Genomic DNA, 8,049 nt, shown 5'->3' on the forward strand with positions numbered 1-8,049 from the left:
CACTAAATTGTCTGTTTAATGTGTTTAACAAGGAAACACCAAGACTCTTTAGAAAACATAGTGATCCAAGGCACATACAGTTCTCAGAAGAAACATGAGCTGAGAGCCAGTAATGAGCAATTTTCATTCTGAATGGTTATTTGAGTGTGGTTTTTAGAAAGCCATAGATGTGATATAGCTTATTTGTTAAAAAGTAACAACAAAATTCCAGTAGCTTAAAGTATAATGATTTATTCTAAATCTTTCAATATATTATTCATGCTTCAGGTAAGTAATCTACTCAGTATTATTAGTGCGTAGAGCATAGAAACCAGGAAATCACAAACTGTGACTCTGTCAGTCACAACAGGAACAAAACAGAGACAGGTCTCTGCTAGGCCTGTGTCTAGGTAGAAATGCTGATACTCAGAGGTGACACTGTGAGTCCAGACTCATGAGATAGAAATGGTCAAATGACCCAGCCCTGGAGTCATGAATTGATTTAATCTTACTCTGTTTCTTGCCTGTAACCTTCCTTTTCTCCCTCTTTCCCACTAAGAAGATGTAATCCGTGAGGGCATGAGAGCTCAGGCATTTTCAACCTTGTTCATAGATGACCCCCTCAGCTCCATCCACACACACTAGAGACTTTCTAGAAGTATAAATACATATATCTTGGACCCATAATCTACATACTAAGGTCACTGATGCAGGAATGTCATTTCTGTAAAGCCAACCAAAACTAAAAGCCAACAATCACTCCTCCCCCAAAATGCATAGTTTAAAGTTTTGTCAAGACTCTAAAACAAAGTAAATGTGACTTTCAATGTCTAAAAAGGAAAATAGTATGAATATATGTATATACTGTTCATGCACTTGAAATTTAGATTCATATTTCTAGAAGTAAATTTGACATTATATAACAAATTTTCTGGACAGTTCAGACACTTTGATAAAATGAGATGTCCTTTAAAAACTTGTTGTCAGTATTGAGTCAATGAGTACACTATAGCAGTAGCTAATATTTAATACTGGAGATGACCATCTGATAATATAGCCCAGAGACAACTACAATCTTATCTTAGGATCAGAATCATTCTGAGCCAAAAGAAATAAGTTGTTTCAACAATAGTAAGAAGTAGGCACTTTCATTGTGTCATCCTGAAACAGTTTTATAAGTTGTTGTCTATGAGAAAAAAAAAGACTTCGTTATTTTTTCTGTTTCCATGACAAAATACCCTAAATAAAATCAGCTTACAAAAGAAGACATATTTTGGACCAGATTTTCAGGTTACAGTCTACCACAGTAGGAAAGCCATGGTATCTAGTTATATTGCATCTGTATTCAGAAAGCAGAGGGAGATAGATGTGTGTGCTAAATTAATTTATTTTTGTTTTTTGAACAATTCAAGATCCAGCCCAAATGTCTCAGTTACTGTTCTATTTCCATAAAAAAAAAAAATGCCATGCCAGGGTCATTTTGCAAGAGAAATCATTTACTTACAGTTATAGGAGGTTAATCCATGATCATCATGACCTGAAACATGGAAGCAGAGAGACATGGTGCTATAGCAGTAGCTGAGAATTTCTATCTTACTCACAGGATAGAGGTTGAGATGGGGAGAGAATGGGCCTGGCTTAGGACTTTGATACCCAAAGCTCACCCTTCAATGACACACCTCCTACAAACCATATCTCCTAATCATTCCTAAACAGTATACCAACTGAGAACCATATGACATCCAAACATATGAACGCATGGGGGCTATTGTTATTCAAATTACCATTCCCACATTATACATATACCTAATGTATAATGATGAAGAAAATAATTATCATTTCATCATAATTTTCATTTCATTCTCCTTTAGTTTTTATCATTTCTTTTGTCTTAGGAAAATTTAAATATTTGTCTTTAGTTTTTAACTGTATTAGTCTTACACAGTAAAATATTTGAATGTATCTTTTATCTATCCATAATTATATACCAATTCTTTAATGTTCCTCTCTCTTCTCTCTTTCTTGCCAATCTTGATTACATAAAAGAACAGGCAGTTTTCTGACTATACTTGTCATTTAACAATTTCATCTCGCTACACCTTGATGTTCTTTTCTTATGATGCTATACAGACTTTTAGTTTGGGAATGAATATGAAAGTAGATAAATGGTGCATTTTTGACAACTAAACATAAGAAATCACCAACGCTTATTCAAGGTGAGAAACAGAGAGGGAGAGACATGTAGAAAATGAGAGAAGAGAGCAAATTTCTAAGTAACCAGAAATTATAAAAATAAACATTTTAAGGAAGTCATTTGGGAAATTGTTTTGCTAAACAACCAAGAATTAGCTAAACTTAGCTATTTGTGAATACACATCAAAGAATGGTTCATTTGAACCTAGCAACAAATGCAGATATTAATAGTTTTCTAAACAAAGAGGACTGTGGTGCATTCATTGATGTTAATCAAAGAGATTTAAAGGGTACATTTTGTGTCTGCTTGACCAGTTTACAGAGTTTGGCAATGAATAATTATCGACTTGCTAATATAAACCTTACTTAGGGATGATAAAATAAACTTTGATTTATAAAAGGGCTCTGAGAAGAGGAAGTCTATGTAAATGTGTGCACTCAATGGCCCATCAATAACTGTGGCCTCCTTGCTTCATTTATCTTGATTCTAATCCTAAGAGCCTAAAAATAAATACAAGATGCACACATGGCTTTGTAACAAATCTCTTCATGTGTCTTGTTCTTAAAATTTAAAATAACTACATACATATTTGCCATGAGTTTATTCTACATGGTATACACCTCCTAGCAATTTTTTTTTCAGAATGTATGTTTAGATTATCAATAAAAATAATTCAATAATTAAGATCTAAAAATATCATTTTGCCTGAACTTTGAAGCAAAATGTTTATTTTTTAAATTAATATTTACTTGTATGCAAAGTTGTATATTTAAATTAATTTAAATTAATATTGACTTAAATGATAATTTATTATACATGCACACATATTCTTCAGAGTTATGCAGAAGTATATAAAATTTTCTTTTTTAAACAAGTAGTACATGAATCTGATAAATAAAGCCAAAACCATACAATGGAAAAAAGAAAGCATCTTCAACAATTGGTGCTTAGCTAATTTGCATGTAGAAAATGCAAATACATACATATTTATCACCTTGCACAAAACTTCAAGTACCTTGAAGATCTCTACATAAAACTGGATACAGAGAAGTGAAGGGTGTTGTTTCCCTAATTTCTTTCCTCTGCCCATTTATCATTTGTATATAGGAAGGCTATTGATTTCTTTGAGTTAATTTCATATCTAGCCATTTTGTTACATGTCTTTTCAGCATGTAACAAAACACATGTGACATAAAAGTCAAATAGGCTCTCATGAACAGAGAAGGACAAAAAGACAGTGGATGGGGCTTGGGAGGGGAATGAGACGAAAGAGGTATATAAACAAAGGCAAATACATATTAAATATTATAATAAAGCCAAATTTAAAAAGTAATGTAGCAGATTAATAAAATATAAAATAATACAGTAGTGAAACTGGAAATGTTCAACATGGGTCTGGCTCTTTAATGACAAAGATGTTAGGAATATTTAATTAACCATGTGGAAAAGCCTGCCATAGCTTTTACCTAAACCAGCATATCTTAATTTTTATACTATTTTTATATAAAAAGAATCAAAGAAATACGCAAATGTATATTTTTGGAATTGATAACTAAGAGGATGGGTGCTAATACTCTCATATATGTATTCTTTTTCTTCTTTTTATTGGATATTTTATTTATTTAAATTTTAGATGCCATTCTTTTTCTGGATTTCTCCTCCCTAGAACCCCCTATACCATCTCCCCTCCTTTTTGTTTTTATACCATTTTAATTACATGCAAGTATTAAGGTCAGTTCTAGGTTGAGAAACTAGCAATACAGTAGATGCAAATAGTCAAGGAACAAGCAAGACAATAAATACAAATAGTCAAAGAAAAAGCTAGGCAATAAACAAAATTCTATGAACACTCCCATGATCACTGTTTCTAAGGGCTTATTAGGATGACCAAAATATCTGAGCCAACTTCCCTGTCCTAGTCCAAAGTATTTTTCATGTCTGAAGCCTACGTCCTTGTACTAGCCTAAAATTTAGATTCCTGCCTGAAATTACTTCTTTGTCTAGCCTGTCAGATTCCTCCCTGGAACCCACTTCCTTGTGCTTGGCCAATGTCAGATTCCTGCCAAGCAGCCCATATACTTGTCCTTGGCCCTAAAGCTCTCCTCCTCTCTTCCCAAGAGTTGGTTTTGCTGTGAAGCTCATGACTCCCATGTTAAGTTTGCAATGTCGAAAGATTTCTGCTTTAAGAGGGCAGGAAGAGAGTGGTAGAGTCATTGGGAAACAGGTCCCACAAGTGACTTGACCTGGAGTCTATTAGGATATGCTGGGTTGAGAATGTTTGTACAGGCAACATGGATCTTGTCCTTTGAGCACAGATGTTCACTGACCCTGAAAGTGTTCATTCCATCTGGCAGGATCTCAGACCCATAGTGCCCTGCTTCATCAGAACTCATTTTTGAGAACACCCAATAGTTAATCATGGGCAAGTTAAAATTCATGAGCTAGGATCTAAGAAGCGACCTAAAACATGAGGACCATGTGTAAAGAAGGACACTCTAAAGAGAAATGCAAGCACATGCATCAGCTAGAAGTTGTAGGAGGGGTTTAGGAATAAAGAAACTGGATTAATGAACAACAACAATAACAATATTTTTATGGTTTGGTCTGCAATGTCTACTGTTTTAGTGTTTTATCTCAATGACAGCCCAGCATGCAAACTTCTAAGTATTCTGTCAAAGAACCATCTGGAATTGATTGTAGATTCAACACAGAAGCTCAGATATATCCTGGATATTCTCTCTATGTAAGAAGTGTTTCAGAAAGTTTGGCTTCCAAAGGCCACAAAATAAATGACCTCACTGATAATGAGACTAGAAGCGAGATAAAATATTCAAAAGAGTTCTGAGAGACTGTTAATCTGGATATTTATATTAAAGATGTTGAAGTGGAACAGAGATAAAAAGAATCAAGTCATGGTGCTGAAATCTAATAGGATATAATTCATATTGCACACAAGACTCATGTGTAATGATGTAAAGTGTGCCTATACTCTCATACTCTTCTACATGTTAGGAGCATCACACCAGAAGAATTGATGCTTAGGACTGAAAATTAAGAGCTACCAAATTTCTCAAATAATGTGGTGCTTCTTTCTTTAGTGGTATGTGTGATGTCACAGGTCATTAACTAAGTGGTCATTTAGGTTTATGTTAGACTGTTGCTCCATGTACATGCATGAGGAATTATATTTTAAGAATATTTACAGTATTAAAATGATAACACTAAGTGTAATATCATTTCAAAAAAATAAGTTTATGAATAATCTAAGATTAAAATTTGTTAGGGGAAAAGTTGGTCTCATGCTCACTTGCAGTATAATCTAAAAGAAAATCCAAATGAAATCATCCCAATCTTATTTTTAAGCTAGACAGTTTTCCTTTAAACACTGTAACTGATCAATTGCATACATATGCGTTTACTTCTATATCCTCCATTTTATTTTTCTGAAAGAAAAGATAACATAATACATCTATAAAAAATATGCCATTTTTTATTTTTTTTAAGTAAACAATTTTTTTATTGGATATTTTCTTTATTTACCTTTCAAATGTTATCCCCTTTCCCAGTTTTCCCCTCTGGAAACTTCCTATCCCACACTCTCTCTCCCTGTTTCAATGAGGGTACGCCTCCACCCTCCCACCCACTCTGGCCTCTCTATCCTGGCATTCCCCTACACTGGGGCATCAAGCCTTTTCAGGACCAAGGGCCTCTCCTCCCATTGATGTCCCACAAGGCCATCCACTGCTACATATGCGTCTGGAGCCATGGATGCCTCCATGTGTACTCTTTGGTTGGTGGTTTAGTCCCTGGGAGCTCTGGGGGATTGGTTGGTTGACATTATTGTTCTTCCTATAGATTGCAAAGTTGTCAACATCAAATGATATCAGGAACATTGTATTGCATACTCTAAATAAAATGGAAAAACCCATCCATGTACAAGTCAATTTCTATACCATATTAAAAGAATAAAGATAAAAGTTAATGATTAAATTTATTATCGCATTAAAATTGGACCATATGCTTTCTCCACAAAAAATATTCATATATACACATACACACAAACATGAGCGCGCGCGCACACACACACACACACACACACACACACACACACACTAGAAAGCGCTTGGCCAGAGAGAGTAGGAAAGAGGCAGGCACTGTATTTCTCAGGTAAGCAAACGTCCTCTAACCTCTAACACATCATTTATCATAAACGGCAACAGGGATCCTGTTTAGACAACATGACAGAACAGCTGTAAATTTCTCAAAATTCCAACGAGAATTACTACTAAATCATTCTGCCTAAGAAAAGTTCCATTTAAGGGTCTATATTTACAAAATCAGTTGCTAGGAAACACAACACAGATGGAAAATGATATCAAAATCTGTGACAGCTCCCTCTCAAGATTTCTTATGAAAATCTAATTTTAACTAATTTTTCAAGCTGTGGATATCTATATGTGTATATATAATTAAGATATTTAGTGTTAGGTACTCATCGCATTTCATAGATCAAAACAGGACTAGCTTTTAAAATATGAAAACTATCATTTTATTTAAAATTGTATGTTTCATAATATTATTATGGAAGTACATTCTTTCATTTCAAACACTGTTTTCATGGATTTTCAAATTAATTCTGCACACTCTGCACACTTCTGTACTTCATAAACTATGAATTGTTTCTTATTAGTCTAATCTGCAAGACCTGATACATGATCTTCATTCACTTTATAAAAAGAACATTCTATATTAGTCACAGACATGGCTATATTGAAAGTATGTTGAGTCAAGAATTAAAACAAGCCTTGCTCTCCTTGAGTTCATGTTGTAATGGAAATAAGTTGACAGTAAACATAAAACCTATAATACATGATTTTTGTTATCTGCTATGAGGAAACATCAGGATAGAGAAAATGTGTAGATATCTAATTAGATGGTATTTGAAGAGAGCCACCATCAAAGAAGGGAGTGGCCTTCTGAATGTGAAGGGCTTTAAAACCAAAGGTAGTAAAATTTTGAGGTTGTGCCTTTTCCAGTATTTTCACAATTAACACAAGATAGGGATGGGAAAATGAATAAAAGGCCCAGCTGTAGGGCACCTAAGACAAGAAATGGAATTCAAAACCATATAAGAACCTCCAGGGTGTAAGGAAAGAATCTCAGATGATTCTTGATGTAAAATGCCAAGCATCAAAGCAGAAAAATACAACACACTGACATTTCAAAGGAAATGACATGTGCACTAGGAAGAGAAGACACCGGAAGAGCAGTGAGGAAACAGACAACTTTGCACATTAATCCACGGGGGAGAAGTGACCATTTGCTCCAGTGAGTTAGCAAAAGAAATGGTGGCAAGTAGTAGAAATCTGGATATATATGAAATGAAAGTTGACAGGATTTGAGAATCTACAGCATATGGTCAACAGAGAATGAAGACTTAGAAAACAGAAAGAACACTTCCATTGGCTGAAACACGACATTTGGGGGTAAACAAACATTTTCTTGCTTCTTAATGTCCTTAACTGTGGAAAGAAAGACAGCAACATGGGCTAAAGAATAATTGTATGTTTGAAATAGTAACTGTATTTTGGAAGTTAAAGATATTGGATTACTCCAGATAGATTTCTTCCTCTCCATGAGAATCTTTCTGCTGCTTGTTTGCATTTCAAAAGGTTATTATGAAGCCTCTGTGAAGGTCCTCTTTTCTTACCAGGAAGATTTCATTGCTTTAGAAAGTTAAGTTTTCTCTTCCTCTCTTTCCAGTATCAGTGAAAGTTGTGCAACAGTTCCTTTACAGTTCTCAATTATATAACTTCAGGCTTTCTCTCCTGTAGTTGGCCCCTGGGTGTGTGCTATGTGACCTCTGCCTAGATAGT

Source organism: Arvicanthis niloticus, chromosome 10 (assembly GCF_011762505.2).
Source record: "Arvicanthis niloticus isolate mArvNil1 chromosome 10, mArvNil1.pat.X, whole genome shotgun sequence".
NCBI lineage: Eukaryota > Metazoa > Chordata > Mammalia > Rodentia > Muridae > Arvicanthis > Arvicanthis niloticus.